The sequence below is a fragment of the Parasteatoda tepidariorum genome, chromosome X1 (genome assembly GCF_043381705.1).
Source record: "Parasteatoda tepidariorum isolate YZ-2023 chromosome X1, CAS_Ptep_4.0, whole genome shotgun sequence".
NCBI classification, from domain to species: Eukaryota; Metazoa; Arthropoda; class Arachnida; order Araneae; family Theridiidae; genus Parasteatoda; species Parasteatoda tepidariorum.
This window is the reverse complement of record NC_092214.1, coordinates 47,224,905-47,247,132: the sequence shown is the minus strand read 5'-3', so window position 1 is coordinate 47,247,132 and position 22,228 is coordinate 47,224,905. Positions and strand designations below refer to the sequence as shown.

At 26.3% G+C, this 22,228-nt stretch overlaps 2 protein-coding genes across 2 annotated transcripts in view; one reads left to right on the top strand and one right to left on the bottom strand.

The window, feature by feature from the left end:
- LOC107453274 (glucose transporter type 1-like) overlaps positions 1–9,254 on the bottom strand; it is an 83,054-nt gene extending 73,800 nt beyond the window's left edge. The window contains exon 1 of the mRNA XM_016070031.3: positions 8,956–9,254. The gene's annotated coding sequence lies outside the window, so the exon portion shown is untranslated. The remainder of the gene's footprint in view (positions 1–8,955) is intronic.
- Positions 4,514–22,228, top strand: part of LOC107453283 (uncharacterized) — a 78,908-nt gene continuing 61,193 nt past the window's right edge. The window contains exon 1 of the mRNA XM_016070068.3: positions 4,514–4,531. The gene's annotated coding sequence lies outside the window, so the exon portion shown is untranslated. The remainder of the gene's footprint in view (positions 4,532–22,228) is intronic.

Sequence of the window (22,228 nt, the reverse complement as noted above, 5' to 3'; positions counted from 1 at the left end):
ATTTTAATACTTACTGACGATAGATTCGAAAAAACATCAGTGTAGAGTATACCGGACAAATGTATATATATATATATATATATATATCATTATAAAAATAACAAAATCAAGTAACGATATCAAGTTTTACGAAGATGTTTTTATATCAAAATAGAATATTTATATTTGGAAAGGATTACTTTCATTTAGAATTTCAATACTGTACACTGAGAAAAAAATTCTGAGAAAATTACCGCACTGTATGGTAATGACATTTCCGGTAAAGAAGAAAAAGAAAGGAAAAGAAAACATAATTCTAGTTAATAAAAACAAAATACGTGGTATCTAAATCATTCGTTTGGTAATATTTCCGTTCATACGGTAACGGCTTATAGGAAATTCTGATTTTCAAAATTATATTTCCTTACTAAATTTTTAATTTAATTTTAATTTAATTGAATTTTATGTTGTGTACATTGGCAAATGAACAATTGAGAAACGTTACAACGTTTTATCAAACAGCTATAACTGATGATCTAATAAAATATACATAAACATTACTTCTAAACAAAACCCTAGAATGCAATTCTATTTAACTAAGATTGTACAAACTGTTTCATTTATAACATTGAGTAGTATGGTTTAGAAATTTTAACCGCACAATCTTCTTAACGATTGTCTCATATTCTTGATTTACGATTACTGGGAGTTCCGGAAATGAATACTGTAGAAGTCTGGCAAGAGTTCAACTCAAAGATGAATACAGCATAACTACAATGATGGTTTAAGAGAGAGAACATTGAATAAAGAATTTTATTTCACCAGTTGAAATATGGATGATTCTCAGAGTATATAAATAACGAATAACAGAAAATGACATAAAAAGTAAAATTCATTCAAACACAAATAATTATATTTTTGATTAAATATTGCTAAGTTGAAAGGAATACCTCAGTTTAGAATTTCAATACTGTACACGGAGAAAAGCATTCTGAAAAAATTACCTTACTGTATGGTAATGACATTTCCGGTAAAGAAAAAAAAAGAAAAAAACATAATTTTGGCTAATAAAAACGAAATACATGGTATTTAAACCATTCGTTTGGTAGTTTTTCCGTTCATATGGTTCATACGGTTTATTGGAAATTTTGGTTTTCAAAATTATAGTTTTTATTACCACACATTTTGTAAAAAATGCAAAACATAAAAGGAAATTTAATCGAATCGAATAAATGATTTTTATGCCATGCTCTAAAGCGCCATTATAAATTTACTAAATTTTAACACATTTACCAATTTTTATCACACATTCTAAAACCTTATTTTATTACTAATTTTACCAAAATCATTACCAAAGCACCTCAGTAAAAAATATTGAGCTTTTGGTGTTCCCGTAGAGACAGAAATATGGTAAATTTTACCACACGCAGGTAATTTTGACCATCTTTATTTTTTTCAGTCTAGTTTACTTACATTTTTGAGAATTTTACAGCACCAGTAATGGCTAAAGTAGTATGTTGTTGTTGTTTCAAATGCCACTTGCCTATACCAGCAAGCCTGCTTGTTGAAACTAAGCTAAATTAAGGCAGAGGGTGCGTTTTTTTCAGTGGCGACATCTATAGCCAAGAATACCACTTTTATAGGGCAGACCCATTCATTCATTCACAGATCGTAATTTTCAATCTCCAATTCAGTACCTCCAGAGGTATGATTTGGAATGGGAACATGGAGGCCTCTGCAACCCGACAAGTTTAACGTGCACCGGTCATCATTTACTACACGGGGAAACTTCGGCACGTGGGAATCGAACTCACAACCTTTTGGACATGGGCACAGCGCCCTACCAACCAGGTTATCCCACCCTCAAAGTAGTGTTTTCAGCTTTTAAAATACGGACTAATACAAAAACTTTTTAACACAAAAATGTTTTGAAAGTAAATGTGTTTGATGAGTTGATAAAAGAGCATTAATAGAACAAAATTGAACTATATTTGCATTGACAATTTAAGCAAATTCTAAAAGAATTGCTTTCAAAAGAGTTGTTTGAAGAAAAAGTATTCCATCTTATAAACAAAAATTACAATATTACTATAAATTTCTTCATCAGCTCAAAACGTTTGACTTATTTCCCATTTTCAATATTCTTCTTAGACTTCATTTTTCATATTAAAGTAAATTTATCAAACATAAATAAAAAAGATTTTAAAAAAAGTTTTCTTTCTAGAATACGAAATAATTTTGCGCAAAATAACAGTTTCTCTCTAAAGATATTTATCAAAGTGTATTTAAAAGTAAAAAACAAAAAAACATTAAAAATAAAATACAAAGGAAATAAATATATCTCTATAACAAATTTCACTTAATTTCCTTTAAGTTTTTTGAAATAATTGCAAAAAAATTTAATTTTTCACATTATATGTACGTGCTAGTTTATCGTTTGCCTATTTTCCACTCTAATTTTTGATCACACAAAAATAAAGACATGCATCATAAAAAGTTACGAAGAAAAAGTACAAAAAAATTTAAAATTGTTGCCCTTGTTGCTTGTTTTACAATGCGTAAGCAAAATAATGGAATTTTTTTTTTGTATTAAAATTTCAGTTTAGAAATAAACAAATTATGTTTTGTCTTTTTAAAAAATATATATTTGAACTTTGTTATGACAATGATTTCTGTTTAAATATCCAATGACTGGTGATATAAGCTTCTGAGTTTAATGATTTTTCTCTTTTTAACTTCTACATTTCGTAATTTTGATTCCAATTCAGTAAACAATGGAACTACCAAATAAAACATCAAGACAAATTTGATCTAACTGAGAAATGTGGGAAATAAAGCATCAACATTTACAAAAATGTATACGAAATAATCAGATCTTTGGTGGATAACCTGAGAGCAATGGAAATCTTACCGAGTATCTCTTTATTACTTCAAGGAGGTGATAATGATTAGGAAAAGGGCTTATTAATTTCTTTACAAAAAGCTTTTTTTATCTGAGCTTTAAAACAGGCTCCAATATCACCATTATCAAAGATGGATATCCTTTCTTTTGATCTGGTTAATCTGTTTATGATTTTACAACGATGTATCTTCTTAAGATTTTTACAACGGAACAAAGAGTTAAAAGAACCACATCTCACGCTTCATGTATTTCTTTTCATTCCAATGCGCATGAAGGCCAATATGAAAAATACACTACATTTTTAACCTTTATTTATTTATTTATTTTGTTTAATTGTTTTATTTACTTATTTTAGCTATANATATATATAAAATAAGAGCTTTAGCTAAATTTTAAAACCATTACTTAGAACTGATAAAAAATTTTCTTTTTTAAGAAAGAAATTAATTCATATTTATATAAATTAATGATAGTTACTAATGCTAATTTTAATTTTAAACATATACAAATACATGAAAAATTTAAATGTTCCTCAAAAAGTAATTATAAAATATGCATAAATGATGCTTGATTTCAATTTAAACAATAAAACATTTTGTATTTTAGTGAAGTAGCTTTCAAAAGGCTATTTGGAAAAATTTCTATTAGTTTTTTGAATATGAAGGAATGGAAATTTTTATAATTAAAACCTCTCAGAAATTTTCATCAAAAAAAAAAAAAATTTCTCACAAAAATATTTAATAACTTATCTTTAAGAGCACAATATTAAATTCTTACTAGTTCAATGTTTTAAATTTCAATCGTTTGGAACTAGTCTAAAATTCTTTTCAAACTCAAATAGAGATACTTTATTTCAATCATATTGTCTAACAATTGCATGTGCATTTGATAGTCAATGTCAATAATTGAAAACACCAAAAATTTATGTTTATTATATAGAGTAAAGATTAAATATCCAGCTAAAAACTTTTTATTGAATTTTTTTATGACCAAAAATATTTTAATTCTAAATATTTCCACGACTTTCAGTTTCAAAATTAAAATTATAACACTTTATGTATTAGTGTAATAGTTATTTTTAATACATTTACTCCAAAATGGCTCTTTTTATGCAATTTGTGAAAGAAAAATTATCATTAACCTTTTTGAGTACAAAAAAAGAAAGAAAAAGAGAATATTTGATTCACGTTTTTATAAAATAAAGAATGGTAAAAAACAAACAGAAAGGAAAATAGTTTTTTTTTTTTCAAAAAGTACACATGCACCCATTACTGTCTGTTTCCTCCATAGATGACTAAGTATCATTAAGATATTCTTCTTAAATCTTGAAAGACTAAATAATGATAATATTTCAAGCATTAGAAAAACAACTAAAGATGTAGAAAGATTTCCTCATTGACAGTTATTTGTTATACACTGTTCATTCAGAGTGTGCGGAAATTCATTATATAGTGTTAACTATTATATATTTGAACTTCTGTGTGCAGTTATTCCTGAAAGTTTTTATATACGATGTAAGAGCTAAATAATATTATTTTGATAAATTTTTATCGTACGAATTCATTTCTCTAATAGATTTGATTGACCCTGATTATTTTGTATGGCCTGAATCATGTCTAATATGTTAGAAATTTTAAAAGATATGCAATAGTAAGTAAAAAGACTTTATTTTTGTTTTATATTAAGGCAATGTAAAATAGTATGTATAACATTTTGATAAAATTTATGATTCATCATAATTTATGCATATTTAGCTCATATTAATCTTGAATTCTAAAACTTTTCCTTTTGAGACTGTAAAACATTCTGGATCAAATTACGATAAAAAGTACTGACTCCCTGGGTGCATCATTCGTAAATCTATTTTACTATAAGTCCATTTTTATTGTAAAATTTTATACCATAATTTATACAGTAATATTTATTTAATTTCAGCAATTCAGTGGCTTCACAGTAAATATTACTTCACAAAAATTACGATTTATCAGATTTTTGCTTCGTAAAATTTTACTGTAAAAAGAACCAGCACCCTGAGTGCCAGTACAATTTTTCGTAATTTGACCCAGAGCTTTTTACAGTGTACATATTTTAATAGATTTCCTATGATTATTCAAATCGAATAACACAAATGTAATAAAATTCTAATGTTCTTTTAGATAGAATAATAAATAATTAGTTAAAAACATCTAAAAAAAATTATAAACTGGACAAGTATTTATTTTGCTTGATTGATCTAAATTGTCTAACATTTACTAATTACAACTTTTGTAATTAGATTAAAAGTTTATAATTATCTAGTGCAATTAATTAATTAAAAATTCATACAAAAAAGCATCAAGTATTCAATACTAAAAAGCTCAATACAGAAAGATTCGAAAATTATTTTTAACGTTGCTACTTTGTGTGGAAAAAATTGCATTTTAAATTCAAATTTTGAATCACTACGAAAAATTAAATCTATTCCATTTAATTTGTTATATAGGATAAATTTATTCACTTATTTAAGGAAAATAATTAAATTGAAAATTTTAGACAGAGTTAATATAAAGATAAAATATGAAGAATTCTCTTGTGAGACATTATCAATAAAAAAAAGTTTAAATAAGTGAAATATTTTATGCAATCTCTTTAAAGCACATAATAAGGGAAAAGCTTAAAATTAAGAATGTATAACATAAAGTTAAGTATGAAATTTGATTTTACGGAAATTCAGACAAACTAATTTCGAAATATTTTAATAATTTTTATTACAATATTATTTAATATACCTACTTTATGCATGCTGCTTATTAATTAAATATTTCTTTCGATATTTTTATGCATTCTAAAAAATAAGATGTTTTTTAGTTTCACGCAGGGTTTTTATTTCTTAAAACTTATTTATATTAAAATTAACTAAGTAAATTTAATATATATTCAAATCACTCATTAAATTCATTTACGATCAATTTTAATCAAATCGATCACAGTAAGAAATTATTTCTTTATGTGTTCCAAATATTTTTAGAAAATAAAATTGTGATGAATTATGAATTACAGTTATGGAAGTTTTAAAATTATTTACTTGGTAAAAATATATAAACTTTTTGGTTTCATGAACTCTATTTTACATAATAATTTATCCTTACATAATTGACGATGATCTATAAATTCATTTAACTTCTAAAAGCATTTGAAATAATTTTCATTAAGAAATTTTTTAAATTACGAAACAGTTTTTCGATCAAATAATCTTAATTACGCAAACATTATGTTATTAATTCTAATATTTCCCATACCTTAGATAAAAAAAAATGAGCTAAAATGTTTCATATTTTTCTTTGGCGAAATATGAAACATTTTAGCGAAAACTTTAATGAAATATGAAACAATGAACGTTTTTAGTTTGAGTGAGACTACAAAATGTAAACGAAAATATAATTGATTCTTATGTGTATCCAAAAAAAAGTAGTTCAAATAATTTTCATTCAATATTTTTTAATGCATAATGCAATATATTTTAAAATACTATCACTTGATGCATTCATCATTTCTTTAAATATTTTAAATACTTTGTTCTTACCATAATAAGATTCATGTTGATAATAATTTTTAAAATTTTCTTCTAAAAATGTTTTTTTAAATCTTTTAATTAAATTTATTACGCTTATAGTTGTAACATTTCAGTGGTTCAAATAGTTCTAATTCATTTTTAATGTAAAATAATTTGACAGAAATATTTATAGAACTTTAGAATAGAATTTGAATTAGAATTTAGATTTAGAATAGAATTTGAAAAATTTTGAAGGAGAAAAAAAATAATTTGTAAAGATTTTTTAGGTTCTATTCTTTTATTTTTTGTTTATATTTTTTAAAGACTCACTACAGGGTCACTATCTAATAGCTAATATTTTAAACACTTTGAAAAAAGGAAAATAAAACAAATAGAGGTTTAAAGATAAATGTTTTAAAATTATTAGTCTGTTGCTGTTTGCTATAGTAAGTAATATAAAGTGCATTTGCGAATACTTTTTTTCAAAACAAATCCATGTGCTTCTTATATTTTAGTTCACTTTCTAAAAAATATCAGTTTCCAATAGCGTTAATATAGTTTGAAAATTATTACTGCCACCATATTTTAATATTTTATGTTTTTTTTAATATATATGAAATTATGTTTACTATATATTTTTAAATTTCATTGAATTTATTATTCACTATCGAAATATTACCATTAAAAGAAGTAAGTTTATTTTGATAGGGTGATTTTGGTAGGCTGTATTTTAAATTTTAATTCAGATGTAACATTTATATGAGAAATCAAAGATTAGTCACACTAGTCAACTTCACTATAGAAAATTTTTTGGTGTATAGTTAATACCATTTTTAGTGTTGAGGTTAAATTAAAAATTTTTACAGTGCACGTAGTCACATTTTTTAATCTTTTTCACTGCTATTAAACTACACAGAGAAGAAAATTCTGGTAAAATCACCGTAATGTAATGACATTTCTCGTAAAAAAGCCTGGTTAATAAAACGGTAAAATAATATGCAATACAGTAAAATACACAGTGTTTAAATCATACATTTGGTGATTTTTTAGTTCATATGGTAGCGATTTAGAGGAAATTATGATTTTCAAAACTATAGTTCTCTTTACCACACACTTAGTAAAAAATACCAAAAAGTAAATTTAACCGAATAAATGGTTTTAATGCCAATCTCTAAAGTACCACGTTGAAATAACCGAAATTTAGAACCTTTATCGAGTTTTATCATATAATATAAAACCATATTTTATTGTTAATATCCCCAAAATCATAACCAAAGCTCATAGGTAAAAATTACCAAACATTTGCCATAGAGCCAAAAACACTGTAAATTTTGCCATATTTTGGTAGTTTTGACTATAATATTTTTCTTAGTGTATATTTCTCATAATGCTTTTCTTGCAACTGCTTGACAGAAATAAATTCAGTTTACACACTTTTCTAGATATTCCATAATATTAATTTGATTTGAAATCAACGTTAGAATATTTTTAAGAGTGTATCATTATTTATATTTACCGCTACTATATTTATGATGCTTTTAACGTTAATTTTAGGTACCATTGTTTTAATTATTCTCAATTAAAATTCAAATATTTTTAATTATTTTCAAACTATCTTATGAAGTAATTTAATAGAAGACTAAGCAAAGATCCTTCGAAAAAAAATTAGACTCTGTTTCTGAAATACTTTTTATTATATTGCTATTAATACTTTTATTACATCTGCTTTAAATATTTTCAATTAATTTAATTAATTTTAAAACTTTTATTTTTCAAACTATTTCAATTAATTTACTTACAAGTCTAAAAGTGAAGTTCGGGTTCATTGCGTATTTTAAAAGTTATTTATTATTGTTTCGTTTTAAATAGCTGCAAATTTATTCTTTGTCATAAACAAATTTATTATCAACTTACCGTAATATAAAATACTTTGCTTATTCTACATCAGTATCGAATCACTTCAATCACATTTAAGTATATTAACATTTCAAACAAAAAAGTAGCATTTTGTCCTGTCGTGATTTTATTTTTAGTATAACATTACTATTTCTAACTGTGCAATACCTATATAAAAACAAATTCTTCCATAAATCAGACTTGTTTTAATGTAAAATGTTTTAATTTATTCGAATTGTTTTCCTATTTTGTTTTAATCGGTTCTTTATGTTTCAAAAGCGCATTAATTATTTAAAACTTAAATTCTCAAAATCGTCATCTTATTTAATCGTATTCCCTTTTTCAATTATTTCCTTTCTAAGAGTAAATTAAGAAAAAACTTTAGTTAAAAAAGCTCACTGCGAGAACTTACTGAAGTACATCAGCTGTTTAAAATGCCCCTTCTCTTCCTTGCTACCCCTTTCTTGCAAAGCGATTTCCATCTCTACCCACTATCCTGATTTAAAATATCAGTTTTTCTTAACGAAAGAGCTACCTATCAACACCATGTGCAATAAGGCTTTTCGAAATATTTAATTCTGAGGTTCTTTCTATTCATATATTATACGATATCAAAAATACGAATGTCAAAAATTGAGTGACTTACTTTCTTTTTTATCGAAGAGATCGAGGGAAATGAGGTCACAAGAGAGCCAGGGGTATTCGGACGTTTTACAAATCAAGTCATCTTCCAGTTTTCTCAACACCTTATATGGTTAAAATTGGGGTTTTCTGTCGTTTGCAACACTTAAGGATGAGAACGCACTGTTTAAGGAATAAAGTCACTCACCGGTTTCAATCGTTAGATGTGTAATTAGAATGGATGTTCGCCAGATTCGGATAGCAATAATCATACTCCGAAAGGGCTACCCGTCATGATGCACAGTTTCGACACTTGATGGCGCTGGTATCGGAAGGGGCATATTTTCTTTCTCCTGTTTTTAGGATGGACTTAGTGTGTCCTGGAAGATCAGAAAGATGAAGGAATTAAATAAAGAGAAAAGCGGAACAGAATAAGAGCTCCAAGAGGAAAGATGAAAATAAGGAAGGAAAGAAAGAAAAATTAAAAAGGGGCTGAAAAATATGAAAGATGTGTTTGCAGTTATAAGATAGTTTAATCGAAAACATTTACCTATTTTTGCGCTAATGCAATATAATTTCTTTTAGCTGAGTCTTAAATGTGTTCGCATAATACTGAATTTTCAATGGTATTGAAGAAACTTGGAATGTTAATGCCCATAAAGTAATTCATTTTAGAAACTGTAATTTCCATTAATTGTATTTTTATAAAACCGAATTTCCGTAGCAACTACAGAAGCTTCTCATAAAACTAATTATGATTTTGTTCAAAAGTAATTTCTTAATATTTTGTGTAATTTTTATGGATAATTTTTTGTAAAACATTTATCGTTTTCAGCTCAATTATCTTCAAAAAGAAATTCACTTTCCAAGAATATTTTTTTTCCTCTAATAGGAAAGAGTTTTTAAGTTTCTATTCAAAAATAAATCTGTCATGCATGAAATTGTAATAAGTCAAACTGCATTTTAAACCCTTTTAATTTTCGTGAACCTTATATGTGGATTTTATACACATTTGCTTATGCAACATATTTTTATCGCATGCGAAACTGAGATTTTTTTTGTACTTATTACCAAAGTGCTATATAAAAATGTAATTCATTTACTTCAGTGGACATATTTCTTTTAATTCAAAAAAGTAGTATTTTTTTAAGGAAAGAAATCGAACTTAAACAAGATGTAGTTATGAAAAAAATATTCCTTAAAAAAATTTAAAGAAATCTTCAAAAAAATTTTTTAAAATTTTTTTAAATAATGTTATCTATTTTTGTACATAAAAATCTAATTCTTTTAAAAATTATAATCTTCCTACAGTTAATACGTTTTAATAATAGAATTGTCATAGAAATCCTTCAAAAAAATTTTCAAAACTAAATACTTTTACAATGAAAAAATTATTTAACACTTTTTTGTCATGAATACGCCATAGTTATTAAGTTTCAATATAAATGTATGTATATTTTGTTTGAACTTATACTAGCTATATAAAAACACGAGAAAAAGATTACAAGAAAATATTTCCCACACAGGGAAAATTTTGAATATTATCTTTGACAAAAATTATGGAATCACTAAATGCTAACAAGTGATAAAAAAATTATCAAATTTTCAAATTTTCTAGCAAAATCAAAACATTATGCATTTTTAAATATATAATGCTTCATTATATTTCCCTCTTCTGTGCATACAATGCGATACCTAATCATTGCTCGCGATATATTATCATTTTAACATATTCTTACTTCGCTTTGTATCCTGAATTATAGAAATTATTCATGATACGAAAAACAGAACTTTAAATTCATAAAACATCTAAAAGAATGATGATTTGACACTATTCAAATTATTTCACTTGTCACTAAGACAGAGCATGAAAAAATTTAAAATTGAAAGAAACCACTTATCAAAAATAACTAGAAATTAACAATTTATAATAATAAATTTTATTACAAATTTCATTATTTTAAAATGTTCTGAATAATATAGTATAAGTTTTGTGAAAGAATGTAATAACAAAGTTCTTAATCGTGTTCTTAGAAACTCAATTTTAATACTGTATGGTAATCTTCACAATGTGAGCCTTTATATCATAAATCTATGAAATGAATTTAGCAGAAAATTCTTTTTACATATTTCATAATCTTCATAATGCTAAACGTACCTCAATTTTCCTCGATTTTCATGAATGAGTATTTTTAGAGTACGATGTTAAAGTAAAAGATGATCAAATAAAAGAGAGAAGTAATAATGTTGCATTAATTTGTTTAAATACAAATTTAAGGAAATAAAAAAGGGGGAAATATGTTGTTTCGTTGAAATTTGTCGATTTTCAAGCTATATAATTTTGATAAAATTTTGGAGAAAGTTTTAATGAAGATTCTGTACAGCAAGTTGTTCTTCTTTCGAGTGACAAATATTTAAAAAAAATATTTTATGAAATTGAATACAAAGCAAAGATGCGGGAAAATTTTTGACGTGCCTTTTTAACAGTTTCAAACTGCCGTTGCAATAGTTTCAGTGCCAATAGTTTCAAAAATAACTTAAAAAATATTTTATTTTATTTTTGAGTTAGGTTCTTGTTCAATATATCATATAAATGAAGAAAGTAAGTAAGAAAGTAATTTTCGCATAAATCTATTTACAAATAGAGAAAATACCTTTGGCATGATTTTTCCCCTTAAAACAGTAATTGCTCTAACAATAAGCCCCTGATAAGAAGTAGTTTTCCTCTAAATTCTTTACTAAATAGTAAGTTGCTACTTCTCAAATTACACTTAAAATCTTCCAAGATAGCGTTATTAAATTCACTCATAATATTATCGCAAATATTGGAGACTTAATGAAAAATGAGATCTACAAAGAGTAAAGTAGAGCACTCTAATTTACATTTTTGTAAGATGATATAACAATCAGAAAATAAATAAGTTTTGCTTAACAATTATTTTGTTTATGTATAACTAAGTAGATTTAAAATTCACGAAAGCACTAATGTTGATTTATAAATTAGGGACAAAGGCGAAAATAGGAATCGCGGGGAGGAAAGGTAGTGTAATTAATTAACCAAATAAAATTTTCCTGTATGATTGATATATTGATTTTATTGTTACTTCGCACTTGAATTAGACTAATGGGCTATCAGAAATGATGAGCTTCTTCTGAGTGATATCGGAATTTTAATATCGCGGTTTATTACCATAAAGATTGATACTTCACGATATATTGCAATATTTTTAAAATTTCACCAATCTGCATTATTTTTTCAATGATACATATTTTCATCATTCTAAAAAATTTATCAATACTCACGATAATATTTTCTTCTATAATTATCTTTACTGTAATACTTTTTATCGTAATACTCTTTATCGCAATTTTAATAATTTTGGTACTCTATTTATCGCGATACTATCGCATTGTTCATTCTATATTTATTGTGAGACATATATTCACGATAAATCAGGAGTATTTTTAAAATATCTTTATCATGATGCTAAAGAAATATCGATATTTTACAACAATATATTTCCCAGCTCTAATCGTTATTATTAACCTGAATATTACAGTTTAATAATAGACTTATAGTTTAACCAATATTTTTCAATGATCAATATTTTTGTAACTCAAATGACATTTATGAAAACTCACGATAATATCCTCTTCGGTAATTATTTTAATCGTTAATACTTATGATTTCATCATATTTGGTGTTTATCAATGTCGGCATTTACCACGATATTATCGCATTTACTAATTAATGTACATTCTATATCTATCGTAAGACATGCTATTCACGATACATCTTGCGAATACTGTTTTAAAACATCTTTATCATGATGCTTACGAAATATCGGTATTTCACGAAGTGTCGATATATTGCTCAGCTCAAATCATTACTATTAATGTGAAACCAATGTATGAGTGTTAAAAACTCATAGTATTTCTCTCACTCATAAAGTTATTCTAAAGATTTGAGTCAATACTAAGATAATGAATAAAAAGAGAAGCATTCATTATAATACGAAACAGCAAGAATTTTTACACTTGAATTTAATTTTAAACACAAAAACGTATGAATGTACCAATATATTCTGCAAAGAGATCTGATTTTAATTGATTAAAAAATGAGTGCTTTAACGAAAACAATTGATAAAATTTCTATTTGAGAAGTTTCATCTAAGGCGAGCAGAAAGAACATAAGTTGTTGTTTTTTTGGGGGGGGGGGGATATGCAGTGATTTGAAGTATACATTTGATAGTCGCATGCAGCTGGTTTATTCTGGATGTTTATTAGAAAAGAATTGTTAACTTCAACAAAATTAAAAAGGTGATTAAATAAAAAAATAAGTAAAACAAAAGCTGCATTTCAAGATTTTTGAATTTGGTCTTAACAAATTTTAAATTCATTACCTAAAGTATATATTTTGCTTCATAAACTATTCCAAGAATAAATTCAGAAAAAGAAAGAAATACACATTCTCAAAATTGAAACATAAATGCATTAAAAATAGCATAAAAAAATTCTAACAATGCATAAGATTTTAAAATTTTAAAGAAATTCAATTTTGAAATACTTACATTGAAGGATATTTTTTGAAAAGTCCTATTGACATTTTATATGATAAGGCACACGAATTTTTAATGCACACTGACATATAATTTAATAAGCTATTAAAATGATGATATAACCGAAGATATGTTTCGCTTCATGAAACACTTTATTTCAGGAAAAATTAAGAGACAGGAAAAGAATTACTTATTTTCAAAATTGAATATGAAAACATAATAAATACTAGTATAAAATACATTGCTCAAAATGCATTAAATGTTAAAAATTTGAGAAAAGACCCCATGTTGAAATGAGGCATATTTTTTTGAAAAATAGCAAATATTTCAAAACTTAATATTTTTCATTAAAAAAAATTTTCAGATAAGAAATATGGAGAGAATTTTTCTAAAAAATTTTTTTAGGTAACGATATTGGATATATAAAACCAAATGAATTATGATTAACACAGCAACTGAAACCTAACACAAAGTATAATTAAAATTTTAAATATGCAATGAGTCATACCACGACCTATTTTGTTTTGTTTAATGGTTGTCTTCAGCATAACTTTAACTTAGCAAAGACTAGCCGCTTGAAATATTTTAATACAAAGGAAATTTTTTAAGCCATAAGTAAAAATTTATTTTCTTAAGTGCTAGTTGAAAATTTAATTGATATCACTTCTAAAGAATGAATAATTATTTTACAGAATCATATATTTATTTCTTAAAATAAATATTCATTTTTTACGCATCATAAAATTTAATTATACTTAAAGTTTCAGATAAAACTTTCTTCTCAAACAAGTTTTCTAGAAAAACCTTTTTAATGTTGTTTGAAGAATATTTTATTGATATAAATCAATTCAACTGTACCAAAATAAAAATATCTTCAACTTTTTTTTCTCTAACAGAGGGAAACATTTGTAAGCCTTGAAGCGGTAAAAATATTATAATGGGAATCGTGATTAGACCTTTAAAAACTTTTAATTTTTTATACAATTTCTTGCGTTGTAGGAAATTTGTATTTAGTGTTCGTTTCGAGCGAAAGAAAATTCAGAAAAAGAATGCAGAACAGTCTACGAAATCAAAAAGAATTACCTCAATAAGTTTTGATTTAATTATTAGATTTTCGTGAACTAAGATGCAATCTCCAGGATTCGAGGGACTAACCTTAAATATTCTAAAATATTAGAGCAGGCGATATTTTAAACTACAAATCAAGTACGCTAAAACAAATAAAAAACAATACGCTGCAAATTCAATATGCTACAAACAAAAGCGTACTATCTTCGAAAGAAATACCTTTTTTTTCTCGATGGATTAGGATTTTTAACCCTCCAAAATATGCACTGCATAAACTGTTATGTAATAGCCCTCCAAATATGATGTTGAACACCTTAAAAGAGTTGTGAGGAGAAAAATCTTTATCTCAGATTAACACCAAATCAAGCTTTCATATACAATTTAGAGAGTGTAGTTTAAATCAAAACACTTAATGAATAATAAAATAAGCTTACAACAAATAGTAGTTCATCCGCTACAAGCGAGAATTATTTTCACTTCCAAACACACCGATGTTGGCGAGCCTTGAATAGTGTCGTTAGATTGTTTACATATGAAAACAAGTTGGCGTGATTTAAAAGACGTCTTCGACTCTTCTATGCATCAAGCAAAACAAAAGGTAACCATTAAAAAATGTAGGTATATTTTTAGTTGTGTAATAAGGATAATTATATTTTAATTTTTAAATCTCTGTGCACGGTATTAGGTGATTTTATCATGCATAATTTCTATCTGCTTCTGTTAAGCGGTTAAGCCTATTTTGAATTCATCTTTATATTCTCTCTGTGCAACGAGTATGTTTGATTGACGAACTAATTTCATTTTAAGAATTAATGTATGCATCCTAAGTGAATAATTCTTACTTTTTATTGTATCGCAAAAATAAATTAACCGACTCTTATGTGTATCACGTCTCACTGTAACTATAGGTTTTAGCTTTACAGAATAACAAAAATGGTGGCGGCTACTTTACACCAAGTAGTGTAAAAGAATATTCTTGTTGTAAAGGAACACATAATGGGCCACCAATTTGGTGTGCTTGTAGATCAAAATAATTGCCACTATTTTTGGTGTTAAGATACATGAAAATTTTCTACAGCGTGAGTGTAACCAAAATCTGGAAATATGGTCCCAATAGTTTTGACAGGAGAGTGGTCAAAAGTTAGGAAACTTGTAATGGCAATTTTACTTTTTATTCCCGCTAAGAGGTGTCAAAAAATCACATTTTTAAATTTTCATATCTCAAAAGTAAGTAAAAAAATCACAAAAAGAGAGTGGAGGTAAACTAAATATAGTTTTAAGTAGAGAACTGAAAAAATTCCATAAAATTGGCAAAATAGCAATAGTTTGAGAGAATTAGTGTGAGCATATTACAAAAAAAAGGCTTTTTTAAAAAAAAAAAAAAAAAAAAAAAAAAAGCCATAAAATTTATTCTAATGCACATGAGATGTGTGTTGTCAGTAAACAAACAAACAAAAAATGAATATATAAAAAAAATTCCATAACAGTGGAAAAGTAAATAAAAAAGGGACTACATACACTGTAAAACATTTTAGTTTACACTAAAAAAATAGATAAACGTTTTACTGAAAAACTCGTGAAAGCGAAGACCACCAGAGAGTTGCATTCCGATTTCACGAAGATTTCCGTTCAAATAATAACGAATTGAAGTAAGCTTGAAGTGATTTCACCACATCCGTGGATCAACCTGACGCAAATAGCGGATGACAGGCATATTTCAACAAACGACACATCAATCTAAGTAGGTTAACGTGAAAGTTAAATACAATCTCTATACTTTGCAAGGTAAGTGTAAGCTTTTGATTATTGCTTAGATCAGATCATGTAATATTTCTGCCTTGTATGTACGATATTTAAATACAAAATACTTGATTGAGCACATGTCTATGGAATGTTTGCTTCGCTTGTTCCATTTGTTAGTTAATTCGCTTTTATTTACTTCCCGAAAATGCATATATTAAAGTGAGTTGCTTTAAAAATGTCTGCAGCGTTGTCATCAAAATTTTAACGATGAATATTGCAAAGTGTAAAATAGTTCGTCTGTTGTCAATAACAATGCCATTTTTAACAATTCAAGTCATTACTGTGTTTTTAATTAAATTAAAATTTCCATTTTCGTAAATCGGCATTTTATATAGCTATATCAGCGCAAAAGCTCATAAAATAGCGAAAATTTTGTGTTTTTATGGATATTTTAGTAATTTTTATTTTAACTTTTAGTTCAGAACACTGATTAAAGATAAATTAGTATTTATTGTGAAAAACATTATGCTTTTTCTTTTCTTATATTTTGGTATGTAGTGCTTTGGTATGTAGTACAAGCATTAGAATGCATTTATTTTATATCAAAATTTTCAATAAATTTAAATATTTAATTATATTTCACTGAAAAGTAAATTATTTATTATTCATCATTATATATATAATTCTAATCATATAGAATTATTATCGATCTAATCTTAGTTGAAGCTACGAACTGGAAAGATTTTAAAAATTGGAGCAAGCACCAAAATGACGGAGCTCTGTTGTCACCAAAACGAAAACGAGGCTTTTATCTCTGCAGAAAAGTATTGAAAAACAGCAAGCATTCTGATAATGAGAATAATTTTTAATTGCTTGTAAAAGTAGTAATAGTAAATGATAACAAGCATTATTGTTATTAAAATACTTTATTAACAATGCAAATTATTAACATTACACTTAATTTGAACGGAACACAACTGAAAGAAAAATGACCAATAGTAGAAAAAGTGAACCTTATTGCCTTAAATGTTGCCAAATATGCTCCTCACCGTCAACCAAAGTGCTCCTGCTGGCTAAAACGAGTTTTAGAACGTAGGGGAGAGTCGGGTAGCACCGCCCAGCGGGTACCCCCGCCCACAGTCAATTTCATGTGTATAGAATATTTTTTCAAATCAATGGGCCATCGGACATTAATTGTTATATTAAAAAAAGATTATTTTCAAAGTTTCAAGTATTTATGCAGCTGGTAACATGGTAAACAATAGTTTTGAAAATATGTTGAATACAGTAGTCATGAAATTAAGAAAAATTGGTTGAATGTTTCGATTAAACTTCATTTTAATACTAAAAAAATAATTTTTTCTATACATACAGCATTAAAGTATGTAGTCTTAAGTTTAATTTGCACAAAGAAAGAAGTTTGTATGTAAAAAATTGTTCGAGTAATTACAAATTTACAAAAAAATTGGATTTCGGGTAGCCCCGCTCACATGAATGTCGGGTATCACCGCCCAATTTTATTTCGTCGATAAATGTACGGTTGCAAAGATTATTATTTTATTGCTTCAAATTTGAATGTTATATGCATTTTTAACAACAAATATATGTTTTAATATTATATGAAACATAAATTTATATATTTAAAAATGAAAAATTAAATATTTTTAAAATGTAATTGATATATCCAAATTAAATTTAATATCAAGAAATCATAAATATTATGATAAGCTATTTGCTTACTTATTTATTTTCACTTATTTGTGAACGAATCAATCTACAGAAGCATTTGAATGCAATCAAAATACAAAGTGAATTTGTAATTTTATAAGAAGTATTTTATATTAAGTTTATAAGAAGAGATCAACCAAATAAGTTTATATTGAAAAACAACTATTGTTATTAATTATTGTTACTTAAATTAAATTATTTTCGTTAAATATTTAATATAAATATATATTAATATTATAATATATTAATATACATTAATAATGATAAAAAGTATGACATTTGTTGTTATTAAATGATAGAATTCACTAAAAGTATATAAATATGTAATAAATAAAATAATTTTGTGATAAAAATGATAAATGAGGTTTATCTATTGTCGATACATTGGTCATTCTCATTTACACCTGAAAAAATAGCCAAAAAACCCAATTTTTGTAACTGGGCGGGGCTACCCGACACATCTTGAAAGGAGCTAAAAAACATGTTTTTTTAAATTTCTATTTTTTTAAGTTAAACTATTCTTTTTTTGGTTTATTCTTTTTGCATTATTTAACTAGATGATAAAACAATAGAAACATACAAAAATATTGATTATTACTCAATATTATACAGAAATATAAGCAAAACTCCTTAGGTGGGCGGTGCTACCCGACTCTCCCCTATTTGTCAACTTTTTCATTTTTTTATTTACTGTGAAAATATCTTTTCGACAAGACATGATATCCCTGTGAAAGTTATGATTAGAGTTGAACAAAACAAATCACCCATAACCCCAATTAATTTGAATCAATAATATCAGTTCAGTTTGGTGAATCATTATTAATTCGAATCACTTACTGATTCGAATCAGCGAGTGCTTTGATAATTAAATTGATAAAAATGATACAAATATTATTTTTCTATCATAAAAGTGACTTAAAATTTTTTTTAAATTTTGACATAAGTAAGGCTCAAAAAAGCTTGAGAATTATACATTAATCAAGTTTAGACCCTGCTCGTGGTGTTCACCAATTGCTTTTGTAATTCCTTTCGAATGGCTTTACGAACCGGCTCGCTCATTTATTGCTAACATATTTTAGTCTAAAATTAAATTCATTTGCTTCAAAAATATGCAAAATTGAAAAAAAAAATATATCTTAAGGAAAACAATAAATATGTTCGTTATTGAGAATTCGAAAAATCATCAATTGCTGCGCATTGTTGGGAATCTTGGGCATAAATTTAATTTCAGCAATGCTAAAATTGTTTCCACCCCAGCCACATCAGCTCATCTTGATGCCATTGAATCTTGTTTTATTCATACCAATGCTGATTTCCTTGTTAGCGACTTTAGTTCCTCTCCACCTCTCCATAACGCGGGGAAATGCTTTTTACCCTGATTTACTCCTCTTAGCCACTGTGGTTTTTCTTGTTCTGTTTTCCATCTTTTCCTTTCTCGACTACTGGGGTTTTTATAATTTCGTTTCTCATTTGGAGTTTTTTATTTTTTGTTAGCAACTTTACGTTTTATATTTCAAATCTTTTTTGTTTCTTCTGATTCACGTCTGTCAAATCTTGAAAATGGGTGCCTGTTTTTAAGGGTTAGGAACATGTCGACTGTTTTTTCTTTTTTTATATTTTTGAAGCGAATGAAGAGTTTAATCAAGTAACATTTTAGTCTAACTTTGTATGAATAATGGCACACTTTTTAAAACAAAGTTGTAAAAATATTAAACATGTACTTCCTGTGAAACTTTTGACTCATATATATTTTAGTTGACCAAAAAAAATCTATTACCTTAGTACCAGTATAAGTATATTATTTTTCTATGGCCACAATTAATTAAGCATTCATAACATCAATAATAGCTTAGACTTAGGGATTAGAGTTATCACCTCCCAATGAAATGACCCTTTCATTGGTTTCATGAAATGACCATTTTCATTGGCTTCTTTCCCATGTAACGCAAATGCCCTGGATCAAAATGCCACAATCATGCAGTTAGTCACAAAATTGAGGAGCCATAGTCTCCATGATCATTACTGATTCGGATCAAATGATTCTGTTCATTGATTCAAATCAAGTGATTCTGATCAGTGATTCGAAACAAGCAATTTAGATCAGAGATTCGATTCATTTTATTCCAATCCCTATTCTAATCAAGTGATTCAAATAACTGATTGAAATCAAGTGATTCAAATCACTATTCGAATTCTGCATTACTCTTCTTCTAGTAAAAGGTCTGATGTAAATACTGCAATCAACAAATCTGCAAAAACAGAGAAAATGATCGTCGGATACCATGTGACAATGAAGAAACCAAGTATCAGCTCCTGGTGAGCGAACATTCTGCAGATATGCATTACAGCAGTTAAGACTATAAGTAAATGGAAATCTATGTAAAGTAACCTGAATTTAAAGCTGCTTAACTGAAATTTGTCAAATCTTTTGTTAATTGAATATAAATTTGCAGAATTTTTGAATTATAATAGTATATTGTAATGCATTTTAGAAGGTAAAGTTTTTATTTATTTGCAAATGCAACTTTTATCGCTAGGTGGAAAAGATAAAACAATCAGGGAAAACTAACTTGAACTATTATTCAAAAAATAAATTAAATTTTGTTACTTAATTTTTTATTATATTATTAGATCGATCTGATGGTTGTAATTGGTTTTCTGATTTTACTGTAAATGATTTGTCACTGCTGTAAAAGGTTCTTGAAATGAAATACTATACTATTAGCTAAAATTATCTGTTTTGTTTTTCTTTTGAATGCTTTATGCTATTGTGAAATCTATATTAATGCAAAACTTAGTTTTAGATTAAAAAGCTGCAGAAGTGTGTTTCAAATATTTAACTATGGTAGACAGTGATAGAATATACTTTTAGGACGTTTATGAGGAATAAAAAATTACAGAGCTGTAGAAGAAGTGGTGAACTACTGTTATTTGCATATTAAAATTCCTCTAAAAGAAGTAGATTTAAGAACAATATGTTTTTCTTCGATTAATTTCTTAGAATTAAAAGTACAATGTGGAAAAAATATAACCTTACTGTTACTGTCTTTTTTTCTTCTTAATAAGAGCATGTTCCATTACAATTTTTTAGTTAAGTCTACAATTAAATAAACAATTAATATAGGCAATTTATATGCATCACATAATGAGTATTACTATAAAAATGTAATCAATTATGTATTAATAACGAAGAAAAGGAAAGGGTGATTGTCAAGATTATGTCAAAAGCTCCGAAATATTTATTTTCTTGAATTAAGCAAGTATTTATTTGTAAGATGTTCTTTGGATCTTCAAAAGTAAAAAAAAGCTATTTCAGTTGAGCTAACAGAATAATAATTACAAAATTGTAATTACATCACCGTTTCCGCTTTTTAATATTTCAACATACAAAAATTCCAATACCTGTTAGGTCGATGAAGTTCATAAAAATTGAAACAAACTTATAATACATAATATTTTTAATTAATTTAATGAAAAATGTTTTTATTAATATATTCAATTTATTAAATATCGAAAAATTCGTGAAATGTAACACTTAAAATTGTTTCTCAACGTTAAACTACAGGATTACGTGCAGAAGAAAATAGGACATATACATTTGAAAACGTGATTCAACGTTTAACTAAACGAATTCAACTTCCAATCGATATAAAAAACTTGGTGCGAAGTTGTATCTTGGTTGTGGTGCTCCCAAAGTCACTATAACGTTAAACGTTGAACTAAATCATTGGTTTTCTTTTAAAACCAACATTTCTTTTAAAAAGGGTTTATATTATAATTTGAAACATTGTTCAATCTTTCACCTAAAATTTTGTTAACAGAACTTGAACAGCCTTTAACTTTGTTCGGCGTCTCATTGAAAAATGAGTATAAAGAAAAACCTTGGATTTAGTTCAACGTTTAATTACAAAAGTAGTACCTCTTACAGCACCACGTCATTGGGTAGAACTTCGTACCAGATTTCTTATTGTATTGGTTATGATTTGTCACCAATTATTTGCTGAAATGATGAACTTTATTTTTAACAGAGTACCTCAACACCAAAAATTGTAGCAACCATACACCAAAATTTTTTACTGTGTACTATAACCTGATTTTGATTAATAAAAATCAGTTGCATCATCTTTTTCTATTTTGATATCTAAAATTCTTCTAGTCAAGTTTAAATATAAATTATCCGTTCGTCATCCATTCCCTAAC